This window comes from Rhinopithecus roxellana, chromosome 6, assembly GCF_007565055.1.
Source record: "Rhinopithecus roxellana isolate Shanxi Qingling chromosome 6, ASM756505v1, whole genome shotgun sequence".
NCBI lineage: Eukaryota > Metazoa > Chordata > Mammalia > Primates > Cercopithecidae > Rhinopithecus > Rhinopithecus roxellana.
In genome coordinates this window covers 141,932,126-141,957,689 of record NC_044554.1, presented here as the reverse complement: position 1 = coordinate 141,957,689, position 25,564 = coordinate 141,932,126, and the positions used below count along the sequence as shown (strand labels likewise).

The following is a 25,564-nucleotide window of genomic DNA, read 5'->3' as shown; positions in this document are numbered from 1 at the left end:
AAAAGTTGTGGAAACCAAGGCGCATACATTTTGAATAACTTATTCAGATATTCAGAGTCAGCCAAGCAGCAAGTGGGAGGAATGAGATTCAAATTTGGTTATTGAGCCCCAGAACCTGTATTTGTGAGCAGTATGCTATGCAATATTTAAAAACATACTATTTTAAGATCCCTTAAACAAATGACTCTCAAAAATGAGACCTTTTTTTAATTTAATAACAAGAGAAATAAAATGGGTAAAGCCCATTACTTTTCAGTGTTTCAGTACTCTTCCTTTCCCCATCTCCATGCCCAAAAGACATATTTTAGAACATCCTTGGATCTGTATGTGCTGGTGAAACCAATGAAGACTGTTGATGTACATAAGATTATTATCAGTGTTATCTCTTTGAGCTCTAAAGTTGTTGGGATTTCCTCAGGCAATGAATGATGAGATACACTTGGATATTGAAAGTGGAAGATGAAAACAAGCAAGCACTTTCTTGATGGACAAGAGATGCAGGTAGCCATTTGTGCCTCAGCAACACAGCAAGACATGAAAGAGTTGAATTCTATTTATCCTTACAAGAGAAAGAAAGGTTCAGAGAAGTGCCTAGGAATGAGAAAGTATAAAGTCTTTCTTTGTCTTGGGATTCTCCTAATCACATATGTTCACCAATGTTTGCTCAACAGGAAAATTTTGGGGTGAATGGTGCCTAGTTTGATGAGAGGCCAGAGTGGAGCCAGGTGGTTTTTCCCTTATCTGAAACATTGGATGCTTGTAACAATGTCTTCACAGCTGAGATGTATTATGCAAATTAATTCTCTAGTTAGGATGCTACCAAATAATCTGAACAGTTGTTAAAACATCTGAATCTGTTTAGCTGCATTGATGAAGCCTGGCTTGTCAAATGCATTTTTTTTCTTTCAATTTAACCTTAATTAGTCCTTGCAAGATCTCTACGAGGTAGGTCTGTATCAACCTCTTGATATGACAGTTGCAAAAAGGCAGATGCAGAGATTAAGAACTTGTGATCGCTGGGCACACTGGAAGTCAAACTGTAATTCCAGAATTTCTAATGTAGGATAATTTTGGACCAATAATAGTCCATCTACTCTGGATAATTTTTTAGGGAATTGTATCACATATAGGAAGGACTGTTCTTAAGGATTAAAAAACTCGATTTAAATCTATATCCAGAATTTTACCTGGATGCATTCACTTATTTTCCATTTTACAAAATTGCAGTTAAGCCCAGAGGCAAAAGCTTCAATAACACAATCGTAGAGATGGTTTTGACTCGAGTTGGAGACATGATTTGAGATTCTAGATAGAGGCCAATTTTGTAAGAATTTCCACTAGTCTGCAGACTGTAATAATTGTGTTATTTGGATAAGGTTTGGCAAAGCATCTAGTAAGATTAACTGAATGAGTTTTCTGGAGCTTTGCCATTTGGCGCTATCCATTATGTTCTTTGTTCTACCTCATTATAAAGTGGGCTATTGAAATTGGTTGGTTTATTGGTATGTCAGGTTTTTATTTCTATTTTTTTTTTTTCCTTTTCTATTCTTAACATCTGAGCTCTTAATTTGGTTGAAAGCAAGCTCTTCAGTCTAAGTGGATAACAAAACATCCCTTTGAGGATGAGGAAATAGATGATAAAATCTGTGTTACTAATTTTCTTCAATAGTTTGGAGAATTTTTTTCCATCCTGTGTGTGTTTTTAAGACCTTGTTAAGTTCATAGTTCTTTTTTCTTTTCTTGTTTGAATAGAAGATCATTCTCTTTAATCCCACCTGAATTTCAAAAATGTATTATTGAACTGCCCAGTTCAGGAATCCAGTTGCCTGTTTTACTGAATGGAGGTATGTATGACCCAATGGCAAAAGAATGTTATTCAAAGACATTTCCGCCTGTTTGTTTCTTGGATCAGTTACTATTCACATAAATCTGGAAAGAAGCCAAAATATGTAAACAAATTAAGAGTTTGAGGATCCCAGTGGGAATATCTATAAGTTCTGCTATAATACAGGAATTTAAGATAAATGAAGATAAATGCAGTATGTTATAATAAGATAGCCAGGAGAAGCAACTATAGACCAACTATTCTTGGCTCTGGTTTGGGAATCTTAAGAATATTAAAAGATTTGGGTTAATCATGACGTTATGCATAATGTCACTCCTTCCCAAGCCTATATATGTTGCCTAAAGAGAATTTTATTTTCATTTTCCTAACTTTTAATTGTTGCTTAATATCAAACAACTATTCAACTTAGAATATATTTATATTCTCAAACCCTACTGCATATTTAAAATATGCAAATTAGTTATTTTTATTATTAATCTATATATTTGCATAAATCAATGAATACAGTAAGGTATAGTTTGAAAGACTGGAGATTTTCCTCCAAGAGCTTTTTTAATATACTCTCTTCTTGAAACTATCAGTCTCAGCCTGTGAACTAAAAACTGTGTTCGAAGAGATGCAAAGTAATGTGGTGTTCTCTGGTCGTTTTATTACCTTTGACCCAGGGCTACAACTTAAATGTAAAACTCCCTCTTAAGAAAGATAATACAAAAGTTTTATTTTACCAGTATGACATGTCCATTAATTTTTGTGTGAGTGTAGAGAAGGAAAAGTGTATTTTTTGTGAACACTTTCTGGAAAGAGTTGGAAAACAATTTCATTGTGAGTTTGTGGTTTGCATGCATATACAATAACTTCTAGAGACTGGGTGTCACTGATTTGGCAAAGCAGGAAAACAGAGTAAATGAATATATCTGGTGCATATGTATACATAAAAAATACATGTTTATACCTAATAATGATACATGCACAATTAATAATGCGCATTGGCAATGCAGGTTAAATACATTTTTAAAGCAATGGCATATCTTTTATGTTGGCAGCCTGACAACATAAAAAGCCTGTGACATAAAAATGAGATTACACTTTTATTTTTTTAACCCAAATTATTGTAACATCAGCCCACATTATTACTGCTAGATATTAACCTGACTCAAGTTATTCTTACAATTTTATGCATGCTCTAGAATAAGCCCCTCGATTTCTTATACCTTTAATTTTTCATCTTGTCACCATGCTGTTACCCCTGATGCTGATGATCCTCATGAGAAAGCCACTCTGCCTGGCACTGCTGCCTCCAGTCTTAACTATCCTTTCCTTGCATCGAAGGTATCAGTTTGGAATGCTCTTCCAGCTTGATCTCAGATGCATGCAATTGAAGGAGGTAGAGGCTAGACTTTCCCTGAAACTTCAATAATCTTTCTGGACAACAGAAACATGTACTACAATCAGAAGCAAAGGTGGCTTTGCCACTCATATCAGGCCTGTCTCCATCTGCCTATCAGAAGCACTTCAGATCACTGGATGTTTGACCCCAACTACTCCTAAACCAGAGGGCAAGCAATAGCTACCCCCATCCAAAGGATGTGCCTTATTGGTTATATGAAGATTAGATACTCCTAGAATGGGTGATACCAATATCATCCATTCTCTTCAAGAAAAATGCTCATGTGTCCAACAAGTTAAACACAAAATAGTGTGGGTATTGATACATTTCCCTAAGTCTGGAGTAGCCACAGTCAACTGTAACATTGTAACTAAAAAAAATGATTTTTTTCAAAAGTATATTTAACTGGGGGAAATATTTTGTGACTTGAATAAATTCATATGATTTCACCAAGGAACACAAGCATGGGCAATGTATGTAAAAGACAGACTCTGCTTTTTTCTTTATAAAACCTCTGTGATCTTTATTACGGTAAAAAAGGATCTTGGAGACAAATGAGTTATTTAATGATAATTACCAGTAAGTTGTGTCTTACTTTTTACCAAATAATTTTCTCATTATCTGATGTAACTTTCTTGAGAACTTACAGTTACCCACATATTACAGAAGAGCCTGAGCCTCATGGAAGCCAAGTGAAGATCCTGAAATTACACCGCTAGTAAGTTGCATGGCCAGTACCCAAAGCCCCTATTTTTTGTGTTCTCCCTACACTGCTTCATATCAATTAGGATATAAAAGTGATCCTAAAAAATAAGAAAATAATCTGGTGACAAAATATATATTTAGAGTCTACATATTCAATTGTGTTCCAGTTTTTTTAAATTTTGATTCTCATGCTTCTATGGGCTTCAGGCCAGTTGGCAGTGTCATTAGCAACAGATGTGTGCCTCTTGGTCATTAAGATGAGAACTGTGCAGCAGACCAAATCCTGGTTCCTAATTATTTATTGAGCATCTCTTATGATCAAGACCTCTAGGTTACATGGAAATTCTAAGAAGAAATAAGTCAGAATTCCTATTCTCCTTGATATGTTTTCTGGAAAAGTGAGAAAGACACAATTTATGACAATGGAAAGTGGTATATGCTAAGAGTGAAGTAAATGGTATTGTTACGTAGTCATAGAAGCTCAGAGGAGAGAACTTTCCAGGATCTGATGTGCAGAGAGTACTCTATCTCTTTATGGCCTTAGTATTCAAGGTGTGGTTTAGGCTCCTACAAAATTCCTTCCCTAAACTTTCCTAGAGGGCAACATATCCTCTTGATAGTCACATAGCACCAGTGGACACCTTCGCTTTGCTGACTACATTCCAGATTGCTCTCTTTATGTATCTCTGTTCACTTTTAAGATGTAATCTCCTTCAGGCTAATCATTAAGTTGTACCTATGTGGTTAATGCCAGCTTTCATTAAAATTAACTTGCCTCATTTCGCTTACCCAAGGATCATTTGTATAATCTAATGGATTTTGTCTTTTACACCACAACCAGTAGCACCTATAAATTTAGGCTCTTCCTTCTCTCCTTCTATATTAGTCAGTTCTCACGATGCTAATAAAGACATCCCCAAGACAGGGATTTATTTAAAAAAAAAAAAAAGAAAAAGAAAAAAAGAGGTGTAATGGACTGACACTTCCACATGGCTGGGGGGGCCTCACAATCATGGTAGAAGGCTAAGGAGGAGCATCATGGTAGGTAAGAGAGCTTGTTCTGGAACTTCCCTTTTATAAAACCATCAGATCTGTGAGACTTATTCACAATCATGAGAGTGGCAGGGGAAAGACCTGCCCCCATGATTTAATTACTTCCCACTGGGTCCCTCCCATGACACATGGGAATTCTGGGAGCTACAATTCAAGATGAGATTTGGGTGGGGACACAGCCAAACCATATCACCTTCCTTCTGAAATCTCTGAAGCAAAGAACTGTAAAACCAGGCTACAAGCTTTTCAGTAGAATTGGGAGGAAAAAGAACAGGACAAAATAAATGAATAATCAAAGTGGTCCTGCCTTCTGTATATTGAGTAGTAAATGAGAGGTACAGATTATGAATGCCTCTCTTTTCAGTGCAGTTTTCTCTTCCCTCCCAGACCCATGCTGCCTCCCAATGACTATTGCATGACCTCCAATCCTGTATCTTTGTCTACTGAAAAACATGTTTATATCTGTGCATCTTTTCAGTTAGAAACAGACTATGTTTTCTCCCCCAAGCTTGACTTGTTCTCCACATTCTTGTCTTTGTTGATGTTACTGGTGCTCACTCTTGCACTCCTGCTTTTGGAGTTTCGGACCCTTTTCTATTTTCCTTCTTCCCTATCCAACCACCTAGTTCTCTTTGAGCTATCCCTCAAATCTAAGTTGGCTTCTTCACTTCTCCTTCCATCACTTCCATCTACACACTCATCACAAGCCACTCACGCCCTACGTGTTTCACACCCCAGCAAACCACTCTCCATTTCCTGATCAGCACTGTCTTTTTTGCCTTATGTCCTTGAATATGCTGTTGCTGTCTGATGTGGCCTGCTGTTATCTTTTTACACACATTTGTTTCTTCTTTAGACTTATGTCATATTTTATTATAGAACTTAGAGTATTTTAACACTAGACAACTTAAGAGGGCATATCGATGGCATACAGATGTTCTTTATTTTCTTTGAATCTAGAAGAATAAATGTTGGCGACAGGTATAAAAGAAGTTAGAAATGCAGAATCAGTACTAAATGAGCCTCCCCCATTATTTTCCCTTCCTAAGCTCCACAAATAATGTTCTTCTCACTCTACATTCCTATTCCACGACCTTCAGTAACTCTCTACTTATTTCTCTAGCAAGTAAATCCATCATTTTTCCTTTACTGTATATTTCATCATTGTAGTCCACCTCTCTATTTGCATTCTAGTCCTACCTATTAGGCCAACATTAGTCCTGCACCTTCAGTGGTATCAGACCAGTTGCCTTCCTGACCATATACCCACGCATCCCCTTCTTGCTGTTGCACTTTGATGGCCTTGCTCTTACTGGGAACACATCACCTACCCTCTGTTTATTCATTTCCCATGCTTCCTACAGTATTTATTCCTGTTGCTGCTCAACTAGCATACCTTCTCGGACCTTTCCATTATTTTGATATTTAAAGGCTGTAAACTCACAAATCCATACTGTATGGGATATACTGACTTGGGATATACTAATTAAATGCTGACTTGGGATATACTAATTAAATGTAGCATCATTTCTCCTCAATTTAAGAATAAGCAACATATTTTGGTTTACAACAGGCTCTTCTGCAAGGCCCTGCCATATTTGAACACACAATGACATTCATGTATATGCAAATGTTGATTTGGTAGGACTGAATCATTATGGTTATCTTCTTTGAGAATATAGTGGAAGACACTTTTGCTACCAGCTGACTCTTATTTCAGGCGCTGCACCTAGATGCTTTCTGTACTGTATTTCGTTTCATCTAATGGCAAATACATGTTCTGCTGTGTGAATTAGAGTCAATGTTTACATAATATAGGCGATTTGTTTTGGTAATTTTACTTCTTAGGCTCTGTTATTGTGATAATCCGTAATTTTTATTTAAAGTCAGGCACTTAAATGTATAGGAATTTAACATTCTCATACAAAGAAAGGGAAAAGAACAGAAAGGAAGGAAGTCAGTTGTCAAGCCATTCATGAGTGGTCCCCTAGCACCTGATCAAATGAGTACTGATGAAAAATACTTAAAGGTCTGTGGTAACTGGCACTTGTGACAGGCTTTTAAAACACACACTCTCCTTTGAAGTTCACCTTTTTTCTTCAGGTCTTTCCTGAGGGACACAAAGAATTCAAACAAGCACTGGAAATCCTCTTTGTATATCTCCTGCTTTAATGGAAACTAAGCTCCACCTGGTGGTAGAATGGGTTTTTGTCTTTGGACTTCAGCATGTCCACTGAGATGTATTCAGCAGGGAAACAAAATCTGTATATATCTAAACATATGCATACATTGATGTGTTATATGTGTGTGTGTTTTCAGGTGTTCTGTCACAGAAGTTGTGAATTATGCTTACTCTTGTGCTTTATTGGCATTTAAAGCAACGCATTCAGCATTTGCTTATTAATGTTTCTTGATGTTCAGGCTCCCAGCAGTGACCAGAATGATCTTATTGTGATAAAATCTTTCCTCTGTTTCATATCAAGATTGTTTTTGAAAGAATTTGACTTATGCTTTGATAGTAATAGTAGTTTATGACTAATATAAAATAAAAAAATGGAGAAATACTTGAAAATATTAACTCAAGTAATAGTGCTGGTTAGTCCAACTCTTAATACATGACTATGTCTTTTCTCTCTCTCATGTAAGAGCATTATTATGTTAAGTGACAGAAGTTTGTAACATTTAGCTTTATAAGAATTAGAAGCCCTCCAGCTGGATTTAGCCCACAGATCTGTTGTTAGATCTGTATTAAAAATACAAAATAGGTGGTTACATTTGCAAATTGGGGCATTTCATTTTAAAAATGCAGCCATCTAGCAATGAAGGGCTTTTTTCTTTTATTGAAACACGGTCTGCTCTGTCACCCAGGCTAGAGTGCAGTGGTGTGAACTCAGCTCACTGAAGCCTCAACCTCCTGGAGCTCAAATGATCCTTCCATCTCGGGCTCCCAAGTGTCTAGGACTACAGGAGCCTGTCATTACACCTGGCTAATTTTTGTATTTTTTATAGAGACGAGGTTTTGCCATGTTGCCAGGCTGGTCTCAGACTCCTGATATCCAGCAATCCTTCCACCTTTGCCTCTCAAAGTGCTGGGATTACAGGTGTGAGCCACTGCGCCCAGCCAAAGGATCTTTTTCCTTCAAGGCAAGTGACCTTAACCTGAAGAGTAGCTAGCCTTTTAAGAAGGGGCACTGATATGGTCAGGTTTTTTGTCCCCATCCAAATCTCATCTTGAATTGTAATCCCCATAATCCCCACATGTCAAGGGAGAGACCAGGTGGAGGTAATTGAATCACAGACCAGGTGGAGGTAATTGAATCACAGACCAGGTGGAGGTAATTGAATCACAGACCAGGTGGAGGCAATTGAGTCACAGGTGTGGTTTCCCCCCAGTCTGTTCTCATGATAGTGAGTTCTCACGAGACTGACGGTTTTATAAGGGGTTCTTCCCTGCTTTACTCAGCACGTCTCCTTCTTGCCGCCTTGTGAAGAAGGTGCCCAGCTTTGTTCTCCGCCATGATTGTAACTTTCCTGGGACCTTCCCAGCCATGCTGACTGTGAGTCAATTAAACCTCTTTCCTTTATAAATTACCCAGTCTCAGGCAGTTCTTATCGCGGTGTGAGAATGGACTAATACAGGCACACTTACTTTTCTCAGGCCCCTTTACCACTTGAGGTAACACACACTGCCTTCTTCACTCAGTATTGCCTGATTTCTGTAGTCATTCACATTTATGACCACTGAATTTTATTTGTAATGTCTCTCTGAGAAATTTTTAGTTTAGCACAAGGAGAAAATGAAACGAGTTAACAACCATCAAAAATATGAACGAAACCCACCCAAATGGTATTCAATTGCTTTCTCTATAGTTTTTCACAATGGCTTAGTGGTGCAGTAGGTATACTTCAAATAGTATGATAGATATTTAATTAAATTTGTGTTGTTTTAAGCCACCAGGTTTGTGGTAATTTGTTAGGGCAATAATAAAAAAAACTAATACACCAACAAAGAAGTTTTGAAGTTTGCTTTCTGAAGTTCTTATGAGAATATTTTTTCAATATATTAAATTATAGTACTAAGCATGCAAACTGCCTGCCATTCCCTTCCTTGTGCTCCTTATTCCCTTGAGAATTACTTTTCAAATCCCTCCCTACCCCTGTATAGCAGGGAAAGAAGGTCATGGTTAAAGAACTGTACTTCTATAGCATGGCAAGGAGGGCAGGCCATGGCAAATAGAACTGTGGTAAGAGTTAATAATAGGGAAGAGGTTTCAAAAGATAAACTTTCTTTTTCCTGAAGATTGCCATAGTCTCTGGGTAGATTATGCAGGTGTTTAAAATGGCATATGGATATGTTCTCAAAGTAGTAGAGGTGATTTTGCTCATAGTTTTTCTAGTGAGATAGAAAGGCCATAGCCACTGGTGTTACAGATGTAAAGACATCCAGGTTCAGACTCATAGTATGTAGATTTCTGAGGATAAAGTAGGTTGAAGGGATTGAGTAGGAAGCATAGTTAATTGATCTGTAGTGGGGAAGTGGGAGAGAGTTTAGATGTCAAGATACTGAGAATTTCTAAATAGAACTGGATTTAAATGTACATCAGATATTTATATGTAGATATATTGCAGAATGATCTTTCCAATTTGGAAATGCTCCTTTTATAGCCAAAAAAAAGTCTGAGTCAATACTCTTCCAGCTTTATTATGAATATAATATTTAGAAAATAAAAGCATAAGTTTGTGTAACCTTTTCAGGCCCTTGCAGATGACGACCTTAAGAATAGAGAGTACATTTTATTTATCACGTTGTTCACGTTATTGCTGTTTATTCTCTGAGGTGCATGATATTTGTTAGGAAGAACTTTCTGTTGCTTTTCAATGACAGAAAACTACTGAACCACCTTGCAACCTGCTAAGAGAATGATACTTTAAAATGTTTCCATGAGGCTGGGCACAGTGGCTCAAGCCTGTAATCCCAGCACTTTGGGAGGCCGAGACGGGCGGATCACTAGGTCAGGAGATTGAGATCATCCTGGCTAACACGGTGAAACCCCGTCTCTACTAAAAAATACAAGAAAACTAGCCGGGCGAGGTGACAGGCGCCTGTAGTCCCAGCTACTCGGGAGGCTGAGGCAGGAGAATGGCGTAAACCTGGGAGGCGGAACTTGCAGTGAGCTGAGATGTGGCCACTGCACTCCAGCCTGGGCGACAGAGCGAGACTCCGTCTCAAAAAAAAAAAAAAAAAAAAAAAAAATTGTTTCCATGAGATTATGGCACTGTAAGACCCGGTTTGCAGTCTCTGTAGTATCACTGATAAGCATACTGACTGTCAGGTATGTGGTGGTGTAGGGGGTATGATGTAGGTAACACATATTCACAGTCAAGCCCCCAGATGCAGAAATTCATGGAAATAGATCTCACAGTTGGCTACTCCTGAGAATATGCTGGATTTGCACAGAGAAGTCCAGGGATACTAACTATGACTGCATTTAAATACCATCAGCTGAACAGGTCAATAAACTGATACTCTAAAATGAACATTTAAATACATCTTTTCTATAGAAAAAAAAGGTTTATTTTTGAGACAGTTTTATTCTATCTCCTAGGCTGGAGTGCAGAGGTGCTATCATAGCTCACTGTAACTACGAACTCCTAGGCACAAGTGATCCTGCCCCCTCAGCCACCTGAGCAGCTCCTAGCTACAGGCACGTGCTATCATGCTTGAATAATTTTTAAACTTTTTGTAGAGGCTGGGTCATGCTATGGTCCCAGGCTGGTCTCTAACTCCTGGCCTCAAGTGATCCTCTTGCCTTGGCTTCCCAAAGCGCTGGGATTACAAGTGTGAGCCACTAGTTTTTGGCTGTTTTCTTTCTGTTAACCCATGAATAATTGAAACCTATCTCTAAACCTCTAATGGTTGTCCTTATGGATTTTTTTTTTTTCACTTAACTAGAATACTTAATGTGTTTTAATATATCAACCTGACAGTAAAATCTAGGATGGAAAGTTCTCACATTACGTTTTTAATTTTTCACCATGTTATTTTTTTGGAAGCACAACAAATGCTAATGTCACCATTTATCTTGGTATTCATGTCATTAAACATAGTAGTTGCTCAATATATGGGTGGATGAAGTAATGCATGGATACATCCATCTTTTCCATTTATTGGCACATATTCTCACTTAACCAAAAGGATCTAAAGCTGCTGCCACTTTAGCTGGTCTCAGTTTTGCCCTGGGCTTCTCAGAGTGTAATTTCCCTAAGCTCAAGATGGTTCTAGAATTTAAAGATAAATATTTTTTCAATATGGCCTCTAAATGTTAGCCGATTTATGTAATCTAGTGCTCAAAGAAGAAAAATTCTTTTTCCACACAGAAGGAAAATAAAATTGAGGAATGGAATATTAGTCTTCAGATGTCAATTTTTAAGAGATTTGTAAAGATTTATACATGATTTCCCTCATGATGGCTGATATTTTAAAGCCTGAAGTTTCCTATACCACCATTCCCTCCCACCACATGGAAAATGTTCTTGGTACTATAATTTATATATTAATACTTCTCTATACAGAAAATCAGCTGATAAGTTTGTTAAATATGTTGCTTATCAGGTGGCCCCCGTAGGAATACAGATTGAGTAGCCTTTGGGCTAAAAGTATTTATAAAAATTGCAGGTCAATGTTAAAGTTTTGATCCAAGGCCACACTGTGAGAAATGTTGCCTTAGATTGCTTGGTGCACTTACGTTGTTGTTTAGTTGTACAATCTTCAATAGTTGCCTAAGCAACCCCATCTACAAGTATATTTGCTGCCATGTAGTGGTCACTGTCCTGATACCTCTCCCCTGCCTCACGACTCCACCCCTTAATAATTGTGCAATGATTTTACAAAGTCATGCTTCTGAGGAGACCTAGGGCAGATAGAATTACTGCCAGAAAGTCCTGTAATTCTCTGGCATAGGTAGCACTATGCTTTCAAAAAAGGTTAAGCTTTCTTTTCTGTGGCATAGTAGATCTGACCTGGCCCTTGATAGGTTTGTATCTTTGGTATCTCTACCACTCTTTCTCAAATACTGTCTCATCTTATGTTGATAATGTTCTGCCTGCTAAGATTTCCCCACTGTCACACACCACAAGGCTTGTCCACGATCACATGGATCTCCATACCTTTCCTGACTCCCTCTTCCCACAAAAACACTTCTTTCAGCAGCAGATAATCCAAAAGGCAATAATTGTCATATGGTGCAAATGGGAATTAATAAATGTTGGCAAGCCCAAGCATTCAATCTGGGGCTTCATCTTCATCAACAATAAGCATGGCTTAAGTATCAACTTAGTTGTAGGTTCTGTGCCAACTCAGAGACAGGAAGATTTTTCTGCTCAAAGGGTATGTAATAGTAGGAATTTGAGGGAAGAAAAAGACTTTATCCTATTTTTCAGCTTTTTTGAGGTATAAATGACAAAAGTTGTATATGTTGAAAGTGTACAATGTGATGTTGTGAGATACATTGTGAAATGATTACTGCAATCAAATTAATTAACATCTGTATCACTTCAGAAATTTACCTTTTGTGTATATGGAAAGAAGACTTAAGATCTACTCACTTAGCAAATATTAAGTATATATTAGGTTGATGCAAAAGTAATATTAGTAACAATATTATTAACTACAGTCAGTACAGTGTACATTAGGCCTCCAGAAATACTCATAATGGCAAGTTTGTGACTTTTGACTAATGTATCCTTGTCCCCCACCCCTGCCTGACCACTGGTAACCACTCATCTACTCTGTTTTTATGAGTTAAACTTTTTAAAAAAAAATTCCATATATAAGTAAGATCATGCAGTATTTTTCTTTCCATTTCTGGCTTATTTTCACTTAGTATAATGTCCTCCAGGTCCATCCACATTGTCACAAATGGCAGGATTTCCTTCTTTTTGAATGATGAATAATATTCCATTGTGTACACATACCATATTGTCTTCATTCATTCATTGATGGATACCTGTTATTTATATATCTTGGCTATTGTAAATAACACTGTAATGAACATGGGAGTACATATGATACTTCAAGGTGGAGATTTTATTGCCTTTGGATACATATCCAGAGTGGGGTTGCTAGATTATATGATAGTTCTATTTTTAATTATTTGAGGAACCTCCAGTATGAACCCTTTTATTTATTTATTTATTTTGAGACAGAGTCTTGCTCTATTGTGCAGGCTGAGTGCAGTGGTGCAATCTGGGCTCACTGCAACCTCAGCCTCCAGGGTTCAAGCGGTTCTCATGCCTAAGTACCTCCACCAAGTAGCTGGGAATACAGGCGTGCACCACCACACCTGGCTAATTTTTGTATTTTTGGTAGAGATGGGGTTTCTCTGTGTTAGCCAGGCTGGTCTTGAACTCCTGGCCTCAAGAAGATCCGCCCATCTTGGCCTCCCAAAGTGCTAGGATTACAGGCATGAGCCAATATGCCTGGTAGTATGAACCCTTTTAAACTGGGAAGATGAATTCGACCATCTGGTAAGATAGACATACCTTGAGTCACTTTGACTAAATCCTGCTATTTTTTACATGTAATTTTGCTTCACCCTTTGGGCAGTGAGTCTTCTGAGACCTTTTAGGCTTCACACGGGGCTCTTCTGCTGTGGGCTAGCAAAAATAATAAGTTGCTCTAGATCTTCCATGAAATAGAAATTAATTATATAGTTTCATACAAAGAGAAAAACATTTTAAAATTTGAATTAAACATTGTTGGGGCATATTTTCTATGCTCAAACTATTGTCTATTGGATTCAACCCTTAGTTTTGGTTGTGATGGGCAATGGCATATATAATGGCAAAGAATATAACCATTTGATGTTTCTAATTTCATGGGTTATTAATGCATTCTTATTTTGTTACCCCTGCCTGAAACAATCTAGTTTAAAATGGCTTCTTATTGTTACTGATTTTCACATTTTTAGTATTTTCTCTCATTCTGAGATATTTTAGAAATATACCATGAGGATTGGCAGAATGGGAAAGAGAGTATACTCTTCCCAGTTCTTCATGAGGCCCACGAATTACATGGTACAAAGAGTGGAATTTGGATTTGTTATAAACGTAATTTCCTAACAATAGTTATAATATAGAAACAGTACCTTTCCTGAGGGAACGACACTTAGGTAAATCATAAGCTGACTTACTCTAGAATTGCTCCAACACAAGACAAACTGCAAAGACCCTTCCCATTCAGGATGGTGAGAATCCTGAAACTCAAAATGCACTGGTGCCTGCAGGGAAGTTGCTGAACTTTCCGTTTAAAAAGTGCCCACTAGAGGGAGTATAACATCATAAATATTTCCTTTTGCTTGCTGCCTTACTTCTGGTAAAAGCTGGCAGGAAAGCAAGATTGAGTGCAAATATCTAGAATATCTTCTATATTATATTTTTTTCTTATTTACATTTTATGAAATATTCTGATGAGCAAAGAAAAACAAGAAAAATTAGTATATAATATGTAACATTAATATTTTTATATGTGAAAAGTTCAGAATTTAAAATCATTGTCTCAAAATGAAATATAGATTGTTTGCATCTAACAATGTAAAACATCTTGGAGTAGGAGAACACATCATCACATTTTGGGGGGGGTTGTTGTTATTGTTTTTATATGCCATGGATATGATCAATATATTTACCTGTTAGTCTGTCATTTTCTGTTATAGTGTTCCCAGATATTTAAGATAAATTTTTTTTACTGGGCAACTGTTTTGGTTACACAGTAGCAAAATCAAATGTTTAATTCTCAAGTTCAAAGCAACAATCTGCTACCTGCATTAGGAAAAATAACAATTAGTATTTCTTAAGAGTAAAAGCACTTCTGGTAGAATGAGTGGCCTGTATTTTAACTTTTTCGTATTTTCATTAAAAATTTTATATGTTTTTCCTGGTTTCCATAAATTGAAATATGGTCAAATTCTAACATAAGACTCCAAGTTCGATTTTTGGATTGCACTTTTTATGTTTGATCATTTGGAAATAAACTAAAAATAATTTCTATAACTCATTTTGAAACATTGAGCAATGAAACAGCATTTTCAAAGTTCAAAAGGAAAATCTTTATGAAAAATCGAGATGCTATTAGCTCCTTATATATTAAAGTACATTTTAAATTTGAATTTACATAATTTTCGGCAAGGAAAAAAGCACATGCATGGTTATTTCAGATTTATTTTTAATGAAAAAGACTTAATTTCTTATGATCTTAGCTATTTGAAAACCATTTCTAACTGATTTCTTTTTTTAGTTACCTATTGTTAATATCAGTGGCCACAACTCCTCCAGTTACTGAATATTCCGGCTTCTTTTTAAATGAAAACATTTTTGTTCTCTTTTCCATTGCAATAAAACACACACACACACCTTTGCAAGTGATGTGTCAACAGGGAAACGATGAAGTTATTTTGATTGTACGTTGCCGTTTTATAAGCGACTTGGGATAGGGCTGATTCCTTGACCTGCTCTTCACATCCTTTTTTTTTTTTTTTTTTTTTTTTTTTTTTTTTTTTTTAACAGCTGCCTCTCCTCTCCTCTCCTCTCCTGAATGACTCTAGGACTAGGTCGGCTCCTTCGTTACTCCCATTTGTAAGTAAAACCATACCTCCAACCTACCTCAAAAGCCAGGCTTACCCATCACATTTTATTTTTCTTATGTTTAGAAAAGTTCAGTATGAAATTAGCACATATTGGTTGTAGATAAATAAAAATATGTCAATTGTACTGAAGGGTAACGATTAAAAGTTAAACAAATATTTTTTTCTCCTTCCCTTAGACCTTGCTATTCCTCTGTGAAGTCTGAAATCTCTTCAGATATTTTCTAGCACATGCAATCCCGTATATAGACAGGTTATTATATATGCATATTTCCTTAATTTTTTTTAACAAAAATTGGGTCATATGAAAAATATTCTTCAGTGGCTTGACTTTTTTGCTAGTAATGTATTTTTAAGATGTTTCTGTGTCAGTACTTACAGAAGTACTTCATTTTTTATGGTTGCATAAAATCCTATATTTTATTTAGACTCCAGACTTCTATTAATATATATTTAAATTGTTTCCAGTATTTCGTTATACCAAATAGTGCTGCAGTGGAGAAACTTGAATAAACACCTTTGGATCTTGTGCATTTTCTACATTTTTCTAAATAAAATCCGACAGATACTGAAAACACAGCTGGCTTGTTATTATTTGGATTTTATTCATGGCCTGACTACCTCCACAAAGCTTTTAAGATGTCTGTGTTTTATGTTGTTCAGTGTCTCTGAAAGATATTTACTTTTATCAAGAAAACATGTTGGTTGCCAACAATCAGATTTCAAAACAAAAAAATGCTGATTTCTCTAGGTGCATCTTTACTAGAAAGTGAAAGAATTATTTGTCTCGATAATTCAGGTGGAAAACTCTTACATAAAAGATTGGAGGGAAAAAGTTTCCTTGCTGAATTAACCAGAATCGCTGTGACTTTAGATGAGGCTAATGGAATATGAGGTTAACTATTGGATGTTAATATTTTTGTATATGGCAAGCATTGAGTGGTTAGGTAAAAATGCAGTAGGCACATACTCTGGAGTATTCTGGAGTAATTAAAAGCAACAAATGACAGGTAGACAAAATAACACGCATATATTATAAGAACACTGTTGAGAACTTAAAAGTGACAATAACAATCTGTGACTCAATAAACTTCATTGATTATTAGGTTATAAATCAGTGCACTTGACAATAAAATACAAAATGCTACATATTCTATAAGAATTCATAGAAATTCAATGATACCAAATACGTTAGTATGGTTCTAGATGGGAAAGCAAATGGGGATTGGGGAATAGGCATTAAAGATCTTTTACAAAAAATAAAGCACAAAGATGGTGTTCTTGTGTTTTCGGGGACACTGAAGTACTGTTTTCTAGAAATAAATGGTTCATTTGCAATGAACACTTTCTAAATTGTCTTGTGATGAGAATTTTTTTCTCTGTCAAGTTGACATTTGTTGGAATAGGGCAGAAAAGATGCAATGCAAATGTTCCTCCAATGCAGAGATGGGAAGTAGTATCCAGCAACACTCTTGTGGCAGCAAATGATGGTGTATTTTGGAGACAATTACGGTTGAGAGTTACTTGTGTTCTGCATCCATCTGGGGCATTGTTCAAGGTGTTTAAACTTTTGGAAATGTGAGAGGTACATGATTGTATTACAGCTTTCTTACAACGTGACCTCCAAGTAAGGGCACAAGGATAGCCCAGGTAGCTAGCTGTCTGAACCCTCATCCAGACTATCTAAAGAGATGTTCCAAGAGCTGGGAGCTGGGCCTGAGACTGGGTAAAACTGTCCAACAGGCAAGGCTTAGAGCCAGGGGGAACTAAAGCCTGCATCCTGAGTGAGTGATAAAGACCAACAGCTAAAACTTTCATAGCACTTATTATGTACCTGTCACAGTTGTAAGCACTTTACACATAATCGTTCAGTCTTCACAACAAAGGTATGGGGTTATGAATGAGGAAAATGAGCAATGGAAAACTTACTTGCTGAAGATCATCCTATTATTTAATAGTAAATGGTTGAACTGGGATCAAAATTCAGAGAGATTGCTAGTGTCTATGTTCTTATCCAATATTGCCTCTGAAGAAGATTGAGGAGGGGCTGAAATAATACAACCTGCTTAATGTCCTATGTTCTAATGGACTTGCAGAGACATTGTGGAATTAAATCCAAGGGATCTGCAGGAAAGGCTGTTAGTCTGTGGGTAGTACGGTAAAAAAAAAAAAAGGCGGGGGGTGGGGAGAAATTCCTCAAGGTGCCACTCTGTGGAGGGAGGAGCTCTGAGAGCCCTCCAGTCAATTTATATATTACCACGGTTTCAATCCAGGGCATTACTAGAGCCATAGAGTGGATTTCGGAATAATAAGGTCACCAGTGTGAAAGCAGCCAAATCAGGATTCTCGAAACGTGATACTCTTTGTTTTGGTGAGGTTGGCAGCCCTCTCTGCTTCTCCTTTCTGGATGAATAAAAACCCCAAACATCATGAGCCGGATGTTTGAATGTTTTTAAACCTTGTAATTTTGTAAATTGTCTGTTCCTGGCCCCTTCCCCACCCTCCCACCCCAGCTGAATGTCACAATGTTCTTCCTTTCCTTTGACTTTCGAATGAAGAAAGTGTGGTTTGAGTTTGTTTTCTCAGCAAGGTGATGGCAAAAGGATATTTGTGGTGTTGAAGAATTTTAATTTTCTCTCAGACAACTAGGATGTATAGTATATTTTAAATCCTGCTCTCCAGGATATCTGCCTTCTGCCCAAATAATAAAATTGATCAGATGTTTTGAGGTTAAATAAACTGTTGTAATAATCTGGCAGCTGCCTGCTGGTTGTGGTTTTCAAAAGCAATTACTCACTCTGGAGTCAACTTTGAACTCTACATTTTAATTGAAAAAGCTAATTGTAGGCTATTGCTCCTGATTTAGCATTTGATTTGGCAGATTAGGAAATAAAAAGACATGTGGAGGGGAGGGGAGAGGAAGAGAAAGTAAGCAGGAGTGTTGCTGAGCTCAGATTCCTGTTTACTTGTGAGTGTTTGCACACAGGGTACATTGTATGCTAACCGGAGAGAATGCAACTGGACTAAAAAGTCTCTGAGGCATTCATCTGAGGCTTGTCTGCAAAATCCTTATTTTTGGCTTATTTGCTCACTCTGTCTCACCCACACATAGCAGAGAGAGAGATGCTACATATGTTAGTGTCTTAACTGTAATTCAAATCTGAAAAGAATTTTTGAGAATATTATCAGACCATCTCTGATGAGAAGCTTATTTCTTAAAATGTTGGAAATGCGAATGGACAGAGATGGCTACTCACTTTCACTAAAACACATCTAACAATTTTACTAAAATTCAGCACAGTATAGGAATTGTTCATATGGATGCCCAAAGAACAAATCAAGTCTCTACTGGAATCAAGATTTGAATAATTAAGAAAAAAGAGACAGCTACACTCATATCTTCCATCCAGGTCAATTAGTAGCATCCTTAAAATGGCCAGAAAATACCTGTTAGTGCCAAGCTGAGTGAGAATTTGCATTTCTGCAGTTTTTTTTTTTTCCCTCATCGAAAAGCAAGCTCAGTACTGTTAGGTTGACCTAGTACAGATGATATTGTGCATTTTAGAGATATATATTCTTTAAATTTAAAAAAGGCATATGTGTATGTATGTGACTTCTTCAGACTTTATGCTCTGAGATCGACTGACAAACTCCTAGGAATTCCCTGCGAATATGATAAAATGTTGACAGTCCAAATTAGAGCTGAAGTGAAAAGCATAGATACAGGAATACATTAATTTTATGAGATGTTTTCAAATACTAGTTACATGTCATTTGGAAACTCAAGTTAATTTTAGACTTTTCATGGAATGCAGATTTGGCTCATCACAGTTCTGTTAATATTTTGTTGACTTCATAAATATAATTTAATCCCTATACATCAGCTTTCTGATCTGTAAGAAGAAAAGTATTCTTCCCACATATTTTGCACTCAGAGCTCCTCTGTTGAAACAATAAGCAGCGTTGTAATACATGAATTTCAGCATGGCTTCAGAATCCAATGTTCTCTTTATCAACAAAGAGTGACTGAAATTTATTTGGTGTTTCAGTATCACCAAATTTGAAGATATTACAGTTAATGAAAAAAGAAACATCTCTGTTGATATTATAAGAATTATTCTGAAATATGAATATCCCTGGAAATGTCAGCTGCCTACTACGTAATTTCCAAGAGTCATTTTTGTGATCTTAATATTCAGAGGTCCTCAACTAAAAATGACTCATAAAAAGAAAGAGACCTTACAGATAGGAGGACTCTGATTGAAAGCATATTTACTTCATTTAAAATATATTTTTCACATATTTACTTACATATTATTTACTCACAGATCTCTACTTTTGGCAAAGTTCATTGGTTTAGAATGCAGGGGAATAATGACTTCTGTGGTGAGATTTTAAAACTTTTTTCTGTGGGAGGAAAAAAGGTTGAGGAAGAAGTTAAGCTTTTTAGATAATATTATTAGTGGCAGAAATCAGAGACAATGGATTAATGCTTTAGTCATGGGAAATCAGATCTGAAGAAAGGAAAAATAGTTACATAATGGTTTTTAAAAGTGCTATGAAATTGTTGAGGTAAATAGAATTTTCCCTTTTTATTGTCTTAAAATATAAAGAAGACGTGTTTAAAATGACAGTTCTCGAGTCTGAATTTCAAGAACCAGACCAAACGAAACCCAAAACCCTTTATCACGATGGTATGATAGACATTTCAGAATGCTGCTTCTGGAAAAGCAAGGTGGGGTTGCATCTCCGGTGTATTGCTTACTTTTGACCTTGGACAAATTACAAAATCCTGATAAATCTCAGTTTCTTCATCTGTAAAATACCAGGATAATAACACCTATCTTTTTTGGTTATGGTTAAGATTAAATGAGTTACTATTAACTGATACAAGATGAAACTACCAATGTATACTAACTGCTACTTTATTACACAGCATCTTTGTTTTTATAAGTAATGATAAGCAAGTTTCCTCCAAATTGTCACAAAGGAATTGTAGAAATCAAAATGCAAAGTCACATTTGACATTAAAAATGAAACTAATTTTCAGGAAAGTTAAGAACCACAGTCAAATAAATTTAAAATTGATATTTAGGTATATGGATAGAATTTTCTGTACACTTCTAGAGAAAGAAAAGTGAAGGCTGAGAAGAAGCCAGAATTTTAGGAATTCTTGCACCTCATTAACATACACCATTATGATCAAATTATTAGAAATGAAAAAATACAAGCAAGGATAACCTCTTGTCTTGAGGTAACTTCCCATGTTATTTCTATATAATGTATCAGGATTTTAGGCTTAGTGGGGAATTTACTCCTTTTCAAGGAAGACAAAAGATCAAAATTGTACTATTGATAAAAACGAAAATTTTCTAACTACTAATGATTATTGGGCTTTTGTTGTAAAGCGCATACTGTAAGCTTCTATAGCTGTAACTTATCCTTTTCTCTTGTCTGGCATACAGACATTTCAAATATCTCACTGCCAATTCTCCAATATCACCTGAATTATTTCTCCTCACTAAAAACTGTGTGTGTGTGTGTGTGTGTGTGGTATGGTGTGTGGATGTGTGGTGTGTCTCCCTTGAGAGACTTCACAGAATGACGTGCAGGTCACTAGCTGCTACTACCTGCAGGAAGATCAGGTTCACCAAGAGTGCTAGCCAAAGTAGAGGCATGACTCTTAGCGTCTCCGGTTACTTGGTCCATCTGCGCTCTGCTCTGGTGGAGGTTTGACTATGAAGACTGTATTTTGCCTTACAGACATACACTTGAGTCTTATTGAGATAATTTGCTGCAACGAAACTCTGGCTACTGCTCAGGTGAAACAGCTTTCTTTCCATAAGGTTTCACTTTACTGGAGGTGAGATTCAAGAATGCTTTTTAATGGGGAAAGAAGGATTTCGCCAAGACGACTTGCTAGGATTTCTTTGTTCAATCTATTTCCTTTCATTTCGAGTTGATTGAGGGACATCAGATAGGATTCTTGTTTCACCCTGCATGCTTCTTGTCAACTATCTTACCTTTCACAGTCTAACTACACAGGGACGTTTACAGCCTTCCAGTGGTGTCTGCCAGACCTAGGTGTTATGCACCATACCTCCAGGGATCATTACCATATGGTATTTTAGGAGACGACACAGTTCATTTCAATGCAATTCAAATGAGCAGATTTCTTTTCTTTATTACACCATTGCATTTGGCGGCAATCCACCAGAGGCAGAGCCTAACTCTCAAAGGAATACTCTGCCCACTCTGTCCATTTAACTTGAAAATCTAGTCGGTTGATCACACATGTGCAACAGATGTGTGAGCATGCGTAGCGAAAATAAAAAATAAAAAATCCCAGCAGTGTACTGTGGGAAATGTAGCAGAACTACTGGAAAACAGGGACACAAAAAAGTCTGGTACTAAAACTTTGATTTTTGTTGTTGGAAGGGCAATGTTTTTTATTAATCTTTCCCTCCTTTCTTAGGCGGAAAAGGTATAGGTTTCCATTATTATTTTGCAGTGATTACTCATGTAACACTGGTAAGGAAAGTTTGTTCATTTTCACAGACTTCATGTTATATTGAAATAATTCTAAATATTTTGACCAGATTTTCTTGGGCCCCTGCCTCTCAGGAACTGACTGTTGGCACACTTCCACTGAAAAAACCACCCATTTACAAGAGAGGATATCAGAAATATACATCCTTTCATCCGTGCCCCACAGGCTTACATGGAAGGAGAGAGCACCAGCTGTTTTTCTCATGGTGAATAAGGGTTACTTGGGGAAATCTCTCTTCCTGTTTTTATATGGACAACTAAATTGTTGCATAGCCAGTTAATTTTGGTTAGGTCAATAGCACAAGGTTAATTATTGGAACCTTTCTCTTTTTGCCTCTGTGAGAGTACAGTATTAACATGAAATAGAAAATGTAATATAGTGACTTATTCTAGAAGTGCTATTTATTTGGGAAGTATTTGTTTTTGTTATACTTTCAAAGATTTTACACATACTCAACTTTGTCTTCTAGGAAATAGTGGAAGAAGATTTTGATGTGAAATTAGATTCAGAACAAGTTTTAGAGTATGTTAACACATTTAGAAAAAATATATCACTTTTACTTTAAATGGGAACATGTTTTAAAAGCTAGAGCAATTGGCTAACCTATGAGAGAACTTTGAAGTTATGTTTTCCTGCTCTCTGTTACACCTCAATTTGGCTTGTATGATTTTATACCTTTTTCTAAAGGTATGTTACGATGTCACATTATCTTTCTAACTTTGGATTTAATTAATGCATCAAAGGGCACATGGATTGATTTAATGTATTATAGAGTATTTTTATCCAGCTGTATAGTATTATAGAATTGCTTTAGAATAAAGCAATAATATAACTGTTGATATATTCCACTTCTGACTTTGGATTTGGTCAGCAAGCATTACATATGGAAGGAGAAACCCACCCTGTATTGTTACAAGGATGGTTTTTCATTCATATCCTTATTGCTCTTAATAAATGTCCCAAAGAAAAATATTCTGCAGCAGCCTCTCATAAAGAAGCAGAAAATGGCAAAACCACAGCATAGGAGGAAACCTATGTGAAAACAGTGGTTGTGTCTTCCTGGATACAGAAAACAAATAGAGCTTTTGAAAAACCTTGCCAATAGATGCCTGCCAAATAAAATATTGTTTTATGAAGTCAGGAAAAAACTAATTTTAAAGGTTATTGTAGGTTATTTGTGGTCACTTCTGGTGTGCATACAGCATGATGTCATCCTGAACTCTTCTCTATTTATATTTCAGTCTTAGAGGTCTTTTGTCTAAGACTTGATCTCAGCTACTAGAGACATCTAAAATGCTCTTATTATTTGATACTCATAAAAATCTAGACTGAAAAAATTAGACTACATGGAAGAGAGTCCTGGCCAAGTCCAGACAAGAAATCATTCAGACAGATCCATCTTCTGAAATCATACCTACACTGTAGACATCTTCATGGGACTCATTTGCTGGAGAACTTCTCAAGTGATTGGAAAGTAGTCATGTGTCCAAATGGCTCCACTAGTGAATTATTGCCTTTGAACAGGAGTAGATGGAACCTATGCCAGAGACATCTCATCTGAGGAAGGAGAAGGAGACCAGGGGATCCCGTGGGCAGTCCAGTTTCCTTCTCCTCCTGAGTGGATGTAGCCTATATCTCTGGTATCTTCCAATTTGCTTATGTGACCTCTTGCAGCAAGTTCTCTTCACCCTTGTAGTGGGGCCAATTCTTTTTTCTCTGTGGGATCCTTTTCTTTGTCTTGGAAAACCCCTCTTTGTTGAGGTAGTTCTCAGTAAACTAGGAAATGTCAAACACTGGTTGAGGACAGACTAGATAGCCAGTGAGATGTTAGCAACTGGAAATGGAGGAAGCTGAGGAGTCTCTTGAGGGAAAAAAAACCCACAGCATTTGGGTATTAGAAAAAACATAAAATGTAAAAGAAAATGCATGTTTATAGTGGAAAGATGACACATTAATAGCCATGTCTAGATAGACAGCTGACACCATTTGCATAATCTTTAAATGTATTAATTCATTCAAAAAATGTTTTTTCATGCATCTAGATGTACCAGGTGTATTGGTGTTAGAGAACAGAAAAATTTATATTTAATATAAATATATAAAATAAAAACTAAGTCATACAGTAGAAGACATTGAGTGCTATGGAAAAAATGTGACAGAAGAAGGGTATGGAGTGCTGGGATGGTGGGGTTGTAATTTAAAATTTGGTGGTCCAGTGACACCTCACTAAGGTGACAGTTGAGCAATGCATAAAGCTGTGAAAGGAACAAACCATATAGTCACCTTCAGGAGACCATTGCAGGCAGCGAAAAGTAAACAAAGAGGCCTGAGCTCAGGGGACATGTGGTGTGTTGGAGAAACAGCACACCATATGTACTATGCTGGCCAGCATATGTATACCACAGTACTGTGCCGGCCAGCATAAGTACACATCACATACACACATGTGCAGACACACCTCTCTCCTTCATACATGTAGGTGCTTCAAAATGCCAGAGAGATTTAGAGCAAATACTTCTTCAATAACACAGTTTTTCTCACTGAATGCGAAGGGATACTATTCATAATTTAGGTTTAGCTGAACTTTGGAAAATCTGCTCTTTGCATTAGAATGGAAAGTTCAGCAAACCTAGGGAGCTGAAAGATGATTCTCAAGTCACCGCCCTAAGTCAGCAACTGTCAGGTTAGAGAACATACTGGTGTGTTTGTAGTTATTTGATCATTACAGTGATTATATTGTGTTAATGTTTAACTGTATATTAAATACTCCAAAGCTATAAACAGATTTTATCATAAGATTGGCAGTGATTCCTTACTAATCCTTTCTTTTTGGGAAGCCTAGCCTGAGAAGTTATTTCCTCGTCTCTCTTTGCATAGCTTTGTAAATGATACAAACACAAGATTCATTCAGTTCTGATGAAGTAAAACTGCAGAGAATAAATAGGACAGGACATAGGAATACATGGTGAGTCAGCAAACAAGATATAGGAAACTCAAAAGTGGGATATTAATTATTCGTTTCATGCAATTCTCCATCACACTGAACACTTGTCCACCAACATGGGATAATTTTAGGAAGATGTGATTTGTGGTTTCTATGTTCCTGGGTTGCAGTATGCTGGGGAGTAATCTCTTGAAAAGGAAGAAGAAAGAATGAATTAAAACTAGCAATAAGGCCAGATGCAGTGGCTCACACCTGTAATCCCAGCACTTTGGGAGGCCGAGGTGGGTGGATCACCTGAGATCAGGAGTTTGAGACCAGCCTGACCAACCTGGTGAAACCCCATCTCTACTAAATAGAAAAGATTAGCCAGTCATGGTGGTGCATGCCTGTAATCCCAGCTACTTGGGAGGCTGAGGCAGGAGAATCACTTGAACCTGGG

General features: G+C 36.8%; 1 long non-coding RNA gene across 1 annotated transcript; it reads left to right on the top strand.

Annotated features, from left to right (window-relative positions):
* Nucleotides 1–1,552: 1,552 nt before the first annotated feature.
* Nucleotides 1,553–15,949, top strand: LOC115898211. The gene is made up of 3 exons (XR_004057891.1): nucleotides 1,553–1,844; nucleotides 3,883–3,951; nucleotides 15,555–15,949. It is a non-coding gene; the product is annotated as an uncharacterized LOC115898211 (long non-coding RNA).
* The last annotated feature ends 9,615 nt before the right edge of the window (nucleotides 15,950–25,564 follow it).